Source organism: Mustela erminea, chromosome 3 (assembly GCF_009829155.1).
Source record: "Mustela erminea isolate mMusErm1 chromosome 3, mMusErm1.Pri, whole genome shotgun sequence".
NCBI lineage: Eukaryota > Metazoa > Chordata > Mammalia > Carnivora > Mustelidae > Mustela > Mustela erminea.
The window spans coordinates 129,158,809-129,173,077 of NC_045616.1; positions in this window are offsets into that span (position 1 = coordinate 129,158,809).

The window sequence follows — 14,269 nt, forward strand, 5'->3', positions numbered from 1 at the left end:
TAAAGAGAGAGAATATTGTGTGTGTATATATAGTATACATTGTGTGTAGGCATATACATAATGTACATTGTGTGTGATCGTATGTTTATATCATATCTTCATTCATTCATCAGTTGAATGAACACTTAGGCTGTTTCCATTATTTGGCTGTGGAGGGAATGCTGCTATAAATATAGGTGTGCATGTATCCCTTTGAGTTAGTATTTTTTTTATTCTTTGGGTAAATACCTAGTAGTGCAGTTGCTGGATTGTAGGGTAGTTCTATTTTTAATTTTTGAGGAACCTCCATACTGTTTCCCAGAGTGGCTGTACCAGTTTGCATTCCTACCAACAGTGCAAAAGGGTTCCCCTTTCTCCACATCCTTGCCAACACCTGTTGTTTCTTGTGTGTTTGATTTTAGCCATTCTGACAGGTGTTCAGTGATATTTTATTGTAGTTTTGATTTGCATTTCCCTGATGGTAAGTGATGTTGAACATCTTTTCATGTGTCTGTTGGCCATCTATAGGTCTTCTTTGGAAGAATATCTATTCATGTCTTCTGCACACTTTTCATAGAGAACAAACTGATAGTTACCACAGGGGATGTAGGGAGGAGTGGGTTAAATAGGTGATAGGGATTAATGAGTGCACTTGTTATGCTGAGCACCAGGTCTGGTACAGAAGTGTTGAATCACTATTTGCACACCTGAAATCGATATTACACTATATGTTAACTAATCGGAATTTAAATAAAAATTTTAAAAAACCAAAAATACCATGTGTTCCTGATTATAAAAATTGAATGTATAGAAAAGCAAAAATATAAAAACAGAAATTGGCTATATCTGACATTCTTTAGGTGTACTGCCAATATGGTAGCCATTAGCCCCATGTGGCTACTGAATGCTTGTAATGTGGCTAGTCTGAAATGTGTTGGGCTATAGCTATAAATGCAAAAGACACACAAAATTTCAAGAACTTAATATGAAAAAATATAAAATATCTCATTAGTAATTTTATATTGATTATCTATTGAAATGGTAATATTTTAAACATAGTTGGTTAAAGTATATTGCTAAAATTAATTTCACCAGCTTCTTTTTACTATTTTAATGGTGACATTACAAAGTTAAAAATCAATGTGTGGTTTGCATCATATTCCTACTGGACAGCACCGATCTATAGGATGTAAGTCTTTTTCCTATGCATTTACATAAATTAAAAATTGTGATTATATCATACTCATTATTTTATAACCTGCTTTTCATGTAATGGAACATGAACATTTTATTTATTTATTTATTCATTCATTCATTCATTCATTCATTCAAGAGAACGTGAGAAAGAAAGAGATCACAGCAGGGAGGAGAGGTAGAGGGAGGAGCAGACCTCTGCTGAGCAGGGAGCCCATGCTGCTGACCTTGGGGTCATGACCTGAGCTGAAGGCAGACACTTAACTGAGTGGTCCACACAGGTGCCCCTGAAGAACATATTTTTGCTGCTAAATGTTTTTATATTACATTTTTTTAAACTACAAGTGTTCTATCATATTGGATGTAACATATTTATTTAACAAATTCCTTGTTTTTGGACATCAAGGTCATTTTCAGTATTAACTCCACAATGAATACTATTTTATATCACTTTTTATCTGCACCTCAGTTTACTTATTAGGAAAAGTTCCTAGAAATAGAATTACTAAAGACTTTAAACATGTTTAAGGCTTTTGGTAATTACTGACCAATTGCCCTACAGAAAAGTTGAGCTATTCTATACTCCCATTATCAATGTTTAAGAGTGCCCAATTCTGAAGATATTTGCAAATGACATATCTGATAAAGGATTAATATCTAAAATGTAGAAAGAACTTAACTACCAAAAAACGTTGTACATCTTTCTTTTTCATGCTTATTAGAAGTGTGGTCATGTGTGGTTCTGTTCCAGGAGGTGGGGGAAATGTGTCATCTGCTTCTACTTAAAAAGTGGAACACAAAAGGAGGTCTGGGAAACGGAACAGAGGATGAACCCAAAGGGGGTTAATATCCAAGAAAAGTCTCTATTTTTGGAAAGTTTCAGTGTTATGGAAGCATGATGAATGCTTTGGACAAATGTTTGGATGAATTGCTTGCCATGCTTACTGATGGCCTTCCATCACACTTAAAGGAGGAAAGCTTCTAGTGGCCATAATCTGGATTAAAATGGAAGATCTCAAGTAAAAAACTTTACTTTACACCACGAAGAACTAGAGAAGAAAAGAATAAACTAAACTCAAAGTTAGCAAAAGGAAAGAAATCATGAATATCAGAGCAGAGATAAATCAATGAATAATAGAGAACAGATAAAAATCAACCAAATGGGAGGTTTTTTTTTAATAAGCAAGATCAACAAACTTAACTAGACCAACTATTGAGAAGACTCAAATAAGGAAAATCAGGAATGAAAAAAGAAACTTCACAATGACTGTCTCAGAAATAAAAAGAATTATAAGAGATTATCACGACCATATGCCAATTAGCTGGATAACCCATAATGGATAAATTGTTAGAAACATACCTACCAAGACTGAATTAAAAAGAAATAGAAAGTCTGAACAGACCAATAATAAATAGGAGACTAGAGTAGAATGAAAAAACTCCGAACCAATAAAAGTCCAAGACCAGATGGCTTTACTACTGAATTCCAGCAAACATTTCAAAAGGAATTAATACCAATCCTTTAAAAACTCTTCCAGAAAAGTGGAGTAGAGGGAAAACTTCCAACTCATTTTATGAAGCCAGCATCACTTTGATATCAAATCCAGAAAAACACACCACAAGGAAAGAAAACTATAGGCCAATATTTTTGATAAACATAGATGCAAAAATCCTCAGTAAAATACTAACAAACTGATTTAATAACACATAATAAAGACTATACAAGATGACCAAGTGAAATGCATCCCTAGGATGCAACGTTGGATTCACATAGTTAAATTAGTCAACATCAAACACCACATTAACAGAATGAAAGTAAAAACACATGATCATCTCAATATGTGCAGAGAAAGCATTTGACAACTTCAACATCTCTTCATAATAACTATCAACAAAATAGGTATAGAAGAAACTTACCTCAACACAAAGAACTTACCCCAGTCCTTGGTTAATTCTCTCTTCCCTTATTCTGCCCTGCATTTGTGTGTTTGTAGGTTTTCTTTTTGTTTGTTTGTTTTCTCTCTCTCTCCTTGTGTTTCAGCCACAGTGGCCTATTTACTCTTTTCTATAAACACACAAAAGTGCTCCCATCTCAAGGTCTCCCTCTGACTGGACCATTCTTCTGCCAGCATTCTTATGGCTTCTTCCTTCTCTATATATTACTATCCAGGTGTCCAATGCTACCTCCGTATGTAAAGAAGTTGTCTTTAACTCTTACTATTTAGTGTTGGTATTTATTTCCTTTCTTCATAGCACTTTTCATTATCTGGTATTTTTTTTAAGATTTTATTTACTTATTTGATAGAGATCACAAGTAGGCAGAGAAGTAGGCAGGGGGTTGGGGGGAGCACGCTCCCTGCTGAGTAGAGAGCACGATGCGGGGCTAGATCCCAGGACCCTGGGATCATGACCTGAGCCGAAGGCAGAGGCTTAACCCACTGAGCCACCCAGATGCCCCATTACCTGGTATTTTTTTTTTTTAAGATTTTATTTATTTATCAGAGAGAGAGAGCAGGAGAGAGCGAACACAGGCAGACAGAATGGCAGGCAGAGGCAGAGGAAGAAGCAGGCTCCCTGCTGAGCAAGGAGCCCGATGTGGGACTCGATCCCCGGATGCTGGGATCAGGACCTGAGCCGAAGGCAGCTGCTTAACCAACTGAGCCACCCAGGCGTCCCAATTACCTGGTATTTTTAAGTATTGTTTTAATTGGTTGGTTGGTTTGTCTGTCTTGCACAGTCATTATTGCAAATAAGTGGAATACTTGCTTATCTTTTCTGTATCTCCAGACCCTAAAATAATGCCTGAAAAATGATAATCTCTTCATAAATATTTATTAGTCAATATATAAATCAATATACCAATGAATCAACATTTAAGATGTTCTATTCAGCAAATTAAAATAGTCTTTCTTGAACCTTGACATTCTCACTTCATTAAGGAGAAGATTAGCTTCCACTAAGGAGAATCAGGCCTCTACCTAGAAGGTTACTGGGACAATAGACTCTTGGTTAAAAATAAATAAATAAATAAATAAACAACTTCAGTATTCCAACCAAAGCTACTAAAATTTACAAACGAACCTCTTTTTGTGAATAGATATTCCATGTTCTATGCCGTAATGTGCGTGTATAGACCAAGTGTCAGTTTAGTACATAAAAATAAAGGTGTATGAAAGTAAAACAAAGAAAAAGGAATAAAATAAACTGATAAAAAAATAAGTATGGGTAACTAAAAATGAGGTGACCTTTTGGAGTGATTGTGCAGTTGGGCTTCTGCATTGGTTAGATGTCTGTTCAAATCTTGCCTGCCTTCGGTTGGATTCCCCAGAAGCAGATTCTGGTTGTGGTTTCCTGTGTCAGTACTGCCTGAGGAGAACAATGAAGGATTGAGGGAAGCAAGAAAAGAAGAGGAAGAAACCAAACTAGTACAATTACAAGCAAATTCCCAATCTCTGCCCTATTCCTCCCAGAGCCCTGGAGCGTTAACTATTTGAAGACAGCTGTGTTGCAAACTCCTGCACTGTTCCATCATTGGCAATGAATGACTCAGGGGATGTCAACTCCCAGGCACTTGCACTTCTTAGTGTCTGGGTAAAACACCTGTACTTTTGAGCCAGTAGGAACTAAGCAGGACCAAAGCTGAAAGATGGGTATCTACAATAAATCAAATTGGTAAGAAGGGGATGTGAGCATAGCTCTCACAATAACTGCTACATTGGTTTTTGACTTTGGGCAATTTACTGGTTTGTCAGAAGTCTTTGTTTTATATAAAATCATAAATTTAGAATGAATGAAATACAAAGGATATATGTACCCTCTAACACAATTCCTTTCTCAACTGTGGTAATTAGGTCCTCATACCTTTTATAATACGGGAGAAATTAATGGTGAAAAAGTGAAAGTTTACAAATTAAGTTTTAATCCTTTTTATACCATTAAATTTAAAAGAGCCATTGCACCCGTACTCACTGTTCCTTTTACTGCAGTACTGAGTTTCCAGAGAAAGATGAAAAAACATCCCACATCTTGAGACATGAGAGATGCCTCACAGATACACAAAAGCAGTGTTCTTTGAACCACTCCCTAGCACAATAAGCAGGTGGATTTTCAGATATCAGAGTGGCACTTTAATGTGCTAACAAGGAACATCTTGGAAACACCATGTACCTTACAATCTCAATCACTGGTTTTTCTTTCTGTAATTTCAAAGAGCAAGCAACAGATTTTTAAATTATAATTAGATTTAAACTGTCATATGTTATATTCTCTGTTTCCCAAACAGATATCCATTAGCTGGTACAGCCTGCTTTTGCTAAAGATCATTTGTCTCCAAAGTTCCTTTAGTTTAACTAATTCAAGGGCTCTCTTCCTTTTGAATAAGTATAAATGCATTCTGATGCTATAGAGAGTCATGTTAAATATTTAAGACATACAGACAAAAACTCATTCAGCCACACCTACACTCTTAGTGAAGACCTCTGATTTACATTTAATTATCATTCTTCAGCAATTCCTTTTTTGGAACAAGAGTAGTTAAATAACTTACCAACCTCAAATGATTTTCTTAAACTATAAAATCAGCCTTCCACCCAGCACGGTTTTAATTATTAATGAGTTCTTGATAATTTGTGTGCAGGTAATTCTTAGAAAAGCAGAATTGCTATTTCCCAATTAAAATTTTTATGAAACAAAATATTGACTTAATGGCTTGTATTTTCATGTGAGACATATAACAGAGGAAGACCTTAGAAGAAACTTTTCCCCTGGATCCCAGAGATATGGAGCAATGATTAAAATTGAGAGAGCAAGAAAGAGAATGCCTGGGTGGCTTCTGACATGGGACAGGACATCTAATCTCTGGGCACAGTTTCAGTGATTGTTTCCACCCTAACTGGAGTTGAGGATGGAAGGGAAAGTTTATACGCAACTTCTGCTCCATGCATATAAATGAGACAAATTGGCAAGTTACTGTAGGCACATGATTCATGTTTCTGGGAACACTGAGTAACTGTCTTGAAGGTATGTCAGTAGGAGAGACTCTGGTCATCACTACTACTTCTTCTTTTCTTCCTCCGCCTCCACCACCACCACCTCCTCCTCCTCCTCCTCCTCCTCCTCCTCCTCCTCCTCCTTCTTTTCCAAAATAGCAATGACAGAGAGAAAAACAGTAGTTTTTAAGACTGAGAACTACCTTATAAGGAATGTAATTATTTATTTCCATAAATACAAATCTCCCTGGATTGGTCAGCTATTACTGCAATACTGCTACATGACAAAATACCACAAAATTTCAGTGGCATGCAGAACTATTCATGATTCTCATTAATTCACTGAATTACACTATCTAAGCTAGGCTTAGCTGGGCAACTCTGGCTCAGGCTGCAGTGAGTGGGGCAGCTGTGATTCTCCCTGTATATTTATGGTCCAGCTGGAGCAGTTTTGCTCCTGTGTCTCTCATTTTCCTTGGATCAGCCGGCTGACCATGGCGTGTGTTCTCTTTGCAATGTCAGAAGCTCAAGAGAATAAGCAAAAGCATGGAAGGTCATTGGAAACTTAAGCCTAAACCTGGCATACTGTCAATCCTGTCCATGTTCCATCAGCTAATGCCAGTCATATACCTAAATTCAAAGTCAAGGGAAATGTCTACAAAAATAGGAATAACAATGGGTTTGCAGGAAAGGGTGAAGAAATAGGGTCAATTATTGAATCTACTACATTTCCTATTTTTCAAATTTGAAAGCTCTTGTTATAGGAATACTGTGCATCAAGAGATGCCTTCTTAATTAAAAAAAAGAAGTTAATGAAACCTAAGTGTTTTATATGAAGATTCTAACAGCAAACTTTTACTAATGTGCCTATTTTCAATGAATTATTTTTTACAAAATATATATGCATATATGTACAAACATATATACACATGGACATAGCGCTTTTCAATTGGAATTTCTTTAGACATTACCTTACTAAAACTCTTGGTATTATGTTTGTTTTAGATGAACTACAGAATGTTGAGATAAATTATTTTTAGTCGTGGTAACATTTTATGTACGATAGTAGCTTGCACTAAATCATGTGTCAGCCGCTGTCTGTCTTATTAAGAAGTGATAGAACTCAAAAAGACTTATTTAGGATTATCTTTTTAATCAGTCAGAAAAATTTCAATCACAGAGATGACTCAGCTTATGCTTGTAACAGGATGGGAAAACTTTGGAGAATTCCTTCCTTAGCATCAGTGAAAATGACGCATTGTTACTTAAGTTATCTCATATACTCTGCCTTCTTCAAAGCACACTAAAAATGTAGTTGGCATAGATCAATGGAATAGAACAGAGAGCTCAGAAATAAACCCACATTTATATGACCAAAACGGATGCAAGAATATAAAATGGGAAAAAGTCTTTTCAAGAAATGGTGTTGGGAAAACTGGAGAGCTACATGCAAAAGGGTGAAACTGGACACTTTCTTACACCATACACAAAAATAAATTCAAAATGGATTAAAGACCTAAATGTGAGACCTAAAACCATAAAGCCCCTAGAAGAGATAGGCAGTAATTTCTCTGGTATCAGGCTTAGAAACACTTCTCTAAATATGTCTCCCCAGCAAGGAAAATAAAAGCCAACTAAATTATTGGGATCATACCAAAATAAAATGTTTTTGCATAATGAACGAACCCATCAACAAAACAAAAAGGCAACCTACTGAATGGGAGAAGATATTTGCAAATGATATATCTGATATGGGTTAATATCCAAAACATATAAAGAATTTATACAACTCAACAACAAAAAAATAAAAATTATCATTAAAAAATGAACAGAGGTGATTGCTTTGGCAGCACATATATGGAAAAAAGTGAACAGAAGATCTGACTAGACATTTTGCCAAAGAAGACATACCAACAGACACATGAAAAGATGCTCAACATCACTCATCATCAGGGAAATGGAAATTAAAACAACAATGAGTTATCAACTTCCACCTGTCTAAATGGCTAAAATAAAAAAGACAAGAAATAAAATTCTTGGCAAGGATGCGGAGAAAAAGGAACACTTGTGCACTGTTGATGGAAATGTAAATTAATACAGCCATTGTGGAAAACATTATGGAGGTTCCTCAGAAAATTAAAAGTAGAAATACCATGTAGTCCAGTAATTTGATTACTGGATATTTACCCAAATAAAATGAAAACACGAATTCAAAAAGATATGCGCACCCCTATGTTTATTGTAGCATTGTTTACAACAGCCAAGACATGGAAGCAGCCCAAGTGTCCATCAATAGATAAATGGATAAAGAAGGAGTAGTATGGATAAGTGAATGGAATGTTCCTCTGCCATAAAAACAAAGAGATCTTGGATGCCCGGGTGGCTCAGTCAGTTAAGCACTTACCTTTGGCTCAGGTCATGATCCCAGGGTCCTGGATGGCCCCATATTGGGCTCTCTGCTCAGCAGGGAGCCTGCTTCTCCCTCTCCCTCTGCCCTTCGCCACTGCCCCTGCTTGTGTTCTTTCTCTCACTCTCTCTCTCTCAAATGAATAAATAAAAAATCTTAAAAAAAAAAAAAATGAGATCTTGCCATTTGCAACAATATGGATGGACCTAGAGGGTATAATGCTAGGTGAAGTAAGTCAGTCCGAGAAAGATAAATCACACATGATTTCACTTACATGTGGAATTTAAGAAATAAAACAAATGAACAAATGAAGAAACAAGACAAACAAACAGCAAACCCTTTTATATACAGAGAACAGATTGGTGGTCGCCAGAGGTGAGTAGGAGGACGGGTGAAGCAGGTGATGGGGATGAAGAGTGCACTTATCTTGATGAGCACTGAGTAATGTATAGGATTGTTGAATCATTATATTGTACATCTGAAATTAATATAATACTATGTTAATTATGATTCAATTTGTAAAAATAAAAATAAATAAATTTTTAAAATGTGTATTGGATGATTTAAGAAGAAATTAAAATTCTTCTTCTTTTCCCCCTCAGACTGCCCTCTTTTGTTGTTTCTGACTGATTTGATGCCAGATTTCCAGGATAAACAAAATTAGCCAGTATATCTAGCAGATGCTCAAATTCAAAGATCTCCCTAGCACAAAGAACCTAGTAAGTGTCTCATGGGAGTGTTTTATATATGGCTTGAGAAGAAATTATTGATTTTATAAAAGTGGAAGTGAAGAATTAGTTCAGGTATTCAGGTCAAGAACAAGTCCAGGCCTGACCCAGACCAATCATATCTTATATTGAATCAATATTGATATTGTGAAAATATCATCATAAACCCACAAATAAATACTACTGAGCCCTGACTTAGGACACATGATCACCTGCACATGGAACAACATATACATAAAAATAACAACTTCTTTAAGTCTCAGAATGTATTTTTTTTAAAAAGTAAAATAATTTCCACAACTATTTGTGAAGCTGAAAAAATAAGAACAATTTAATGAGAATCCACAATTTTTCCCTCTTCGTTAGAGTGAATGGAGAGTTAATTCCCAGCATCATCTGGTACTTCTAGAAGAGAAATTTCTCCCTGTCTTTTTTTCATGTTGAAAAATGTGTATTTACTCTGTATGTTCTTTGAACTGTATGGCTTGAGAAATGTCATCAATAAAATTAATGAAGTTTGTGGCTACAAATAATTAGCAAGTGTTTTGTTAATTGGTCTATACCCACCAGATGTTGTTAAATCATACAGGAGATTATAAATACTCACTCCATTTTCCCCTTCTTTTTATATCATATAAATAATACCTTTACCTATCCAGTAAAAATTTTACAAAGAACATGAGGCAAGAAAGAAGAAACACATTGTTTTGATAAGGAAAAAAATTAAATAGTTTTTCATAACTTTAAAAGAAGAAGCTCTTCAAATAAGAATTGAAGAAAAGTCATGAACCTAATGGAGGTTATCTATCAAAAATCCATAACAAACATCACATATAGTGTGAAAAGTTCGAAACATTCCCTTTCATGCTCACTCACTGATTTTTTTCAACATTACTCTGGAAGCTCTAAATCTTTCAGTAAAAAAAAAAAAATGAAAATATAATAACAGCATTATAATAATAAAGTATAACTGCTCACAGATTGTATGATTATGTAAAGACTACCATAGACAAAGAGCTTCTGAGTTGACCAAATCTAAGAAGCACAATTCAATATGAAATCTGTAGTATTTTGATAGGGCTGTCACATAAAGTATTATACTCTGGATGGCTTAAACAATAGAAATGTATTTTCTCACATTCTAAAGGTTAGAAGTCCAAGATCAAGGTATCAGCAGTTGGTTTCCTTTGAGACCTCTTTCCTTGGCTTGTCCATGGCTGTCTTCTCCCTGTGTCTTCACATTGTCGTCCCTCTGTGTGTGTGTCTGTCCTAATCTCCTGTGATGAGGATACCAGTCAGCTTAGGACTCGCCCTAATGATCTCATTCTAACCTTTCTCTTTAAAAACCTTATGTCCAGGGGCACTTTGGTGGCTTAATCAGTGAAGCATCTGCCTTCAGCTCAGGTCATGGTCCCCAAGCCCTGGAATTAAGTCCCACATCTGACAGGCTCCCCTGCTCAGCAGGGAGTCTGCTTCTCCCCCTACCTCTGCCCTTCCTCCTGGTCATGCTCTATTTCTCTCTCTCAGATAAATTAAAAAAATATTTTAAATACATACATACATACATACATACATACATACCTTATGTGCAAATGCAACCATACTTGAGGTAGTGAGGTTAGGATTTCAATATATGAATTTGGGGGCAACACAATTCAGCTTATACAAGACTCCCAAGAGCATATAGACAAATATTAGTATTAATGAAAGGTTAGCAAAGCTGCTAGATATTTTTAAGAATGTCAATAATGACAAAAATATAAAGTGCCTAGGAGCCAATCTAACAAAAGGTTTACATTATGTAGAAAACTGGGAAGAAGAGATTAACTTGTCCAAAACTGAGGCTATGCAATTTCTCTTATAAAACTGTATGGAAGGGTGCCTGGGTGGTTCAGTGGGTTGGGCCTCTGCCTTCAGCTCAGGTTATGGTCTCTAAACCTATGGTCCTGGGATCAAGCCCGCCATTGGCCTCTCTGCTCAGTGTGGAGCCTGCTTCCCCCTCTCTCTCTGCCTGCCTCTCTGCCTACTTGCGATCTCTCTCTCTGTCAAATAAATAACTAAAAAATCTTTAAACAAGCAAACAAACAAACAACTGTATGGAAAACCAGCTACACCAAACTCCTCAAGCAATCACTTTGGTAGAGCGCAAAGTGCTCAGGCGACTGGTTCCCACACCACACAGGGGAAATTTACAAACATGGACCCCAGTTCCCTGTCTCATTAGGGGAGAGACTTGTGCTCCACCCCCATGAATGCTGATACGGTAGGACAGGGTGGATGTCATGTTTTAAGCACGCCATATTCTTGTTGGAGACCAATCCATGCAACTTAAATTTGAGAACTCATTCAAAGTCCGTAGACCCACCTTTAGAATCTGAGATCTGACACCCTTAGATGTTGTGTTCTGCTGCAGAGCAGAGAGCAATAGATCTGAAGTCCTGGTAATTCTCTAATCTTCAGTCTGTCCCAGTAAAAGTGACAACGAAAACCTAGTATGTATTTAAAGGTCACTCATTTTTGTTCATGAAATTTTGTACATGAAAAATGAAGAAAAAAACTATCAAAGAAGTCATAAATAGTTAGGAATATAGGTCCCTATTCATTAATAGACTTAATATTGTAGGAATATGCATTAAAATCTACAAGTTCAATGATTTAGTAAAGATCTTAGCTCAAATTTTCAGAGTACTTAGTAAGTTGATTCACATGGAAGGACAAAGGGTTAAAAATGGTCAATACAATTTGAAGAATAAGGTAGGGCAAATGCAATATATTTTATAAGACATTAAAAAAATCTATTACAAATACACATTTGTACAAGTGGGTAGGGATGCAAAATGATTAAATTAAAAACATGTTTTTATCAAACACATCATAATGAAAATAAAAATCGAGTCACTGAATGGGAACCTCCTTCTGTCTTTGCCACCTACAGTTTGCTTTCAACACAGCCAGAATGATTCTGTAAAAATAAATAAGGCCAGGTCTCTGCTCAAACCCTCTAGTGACTTCCTACTTTACTCCAAGTAAGGTTTACTCGAGGGAGGCTTACGCAAGTGAGACATATCATAGTTTTCTCATCCATTCATCTATTGAAGGGCTTCTTGGTTACTTCCAGTTTGGGCAATTATGAGTAAAATTTCTATAAGCGTTCCTGTGCAGGTTTTATGTGGACATACGTTTGCAACTTGGTAAATACCAAGGAACGTTATTGGCAGAGCATGTAGTAAAAGTATATTTAGTTCTGTAAGAAGCTGCCAAACTGTCTCCCAAAGTGGCTTTGTCATTGGACATTCCCATCAGCAATGAATGAGAGTCCCTGCTGCTCCACATTCTTACGAATATTTGGTGCTCTCAGTGTTTGGGATTTTATTCATCTTAACAGGCATGTAGTAGCATCATATTGTTTCAACTGATATTTCCTCAAAGGCATATGAAGTTGAGCATCTTTAAAAGTGCTTATTTGTTGTCTATAGACATCCTTTGGTGAAGTGTCTATCCAGATTTTTCACCCATTTGGAAATTGGGTTGCTTGGGTTTGTTGTTGTTGTTTCTGTTGTTGTTAACTTTAAAGAATTCTTTGTATATTTTAGATACCAATCCTTTATCAGGTAAGTATTTTGAAAATGTTATATCCCAGTCTGTGTCTTTTCATTCTCTTAAACATTAATATGTGTGTGTGTGTGTGTGTGTGTGTGTGTGTGTGTGTGTGTTTAAAGATTTTATTTATTTGACAGACAGAAGTCACAACTAGACACAGAGAGAGAGAGACGGGGAAGCAGGCTCCCTGCCGAACAGAGAGCACAATGCGGAACTCGATCCCAGGACCCTGGGATTATGACCTTAGCCCAAAGCAGAGGCTTTAACCCACTGAGCCACCCAGGTGCCCCTAATGTGTTTTTAACCTTCTTTTCTCCTAAAATAAAATACATCACATGAAGCTTGAAATGTGTCCGCTTTGTTTATGCCTGTATCCCAAGTTCCTAGAAACTTGCATTTTCCTGGGGCATAATTGGAAATTCATATGTAGTGGTTGAATAACTGAAATAAAGAGAGAAGAAATTTGTATGTTTTTGAAAAACAAAGAATTAATAGTCAAAATATATTTTAAAATATATAAATCAGAAAGAAAGATATAATTAGTTCAATAGAAAAATGGGGAAAAAACATAGCAACAGTTAATTTACAGAAGTCTCAAATTGCCAATACATTTAAAATGTAGTTGACATTATTGGAAAATGAAGAAATGCTGATTTGAATCACAACGTGACACGATTTCATGTCATATAGCTCCATTTACAAATTTGTCTTTTTATTAGGTTTGGTCATTGTGTTCACATTGTTGGAGTAATTGAACTCTACAACTCATGACATACTAACACTACTAACACAATTAGAATATTGATACATATGTAACTTGTCTCTTTGTTCGTGTAGGTAACAGCAATAAGTCCAAATCCATATTCAAGCTGTAGATCATTATTAAAATGTTCTGCTACCTATTTTTTCTTTCCCCTCCCATTCACCCATCTATATCTGGTCTCTCACAGAGAGAACTGCTTTTCAGGTCTTTGGATTTATTATTCCTCTGCTTTCAAAAAAGGATGTTTGTATGATACTATATGCATCTAAAGATTACTTTTACCATTCAACTATTACTGAGATTTATCCACATAGTATCCATGGCTCTAATCTGACAAAATTTTTAAAATCTGACCATACTAAGTGTGGATCAGGATGTGAAGCAAGAATAAACCTAAATGATGTAAGGTGCAAGTACTTTGAAGAACAATTTGATATAACCAGTACAACCCTGTGTTTAATATAACTTGTGACCCAACCATTCAACAGCTACATACAGGGTCTAGAGAAACTCTACATAAAAACAAATTCATGGGACGCCTGGGTGGCTCAGTAGGTTAAAGCCTCCGCCTTTGGCTCAGGTCATGATCCCAGGGTCCTAGGCTCAAGCA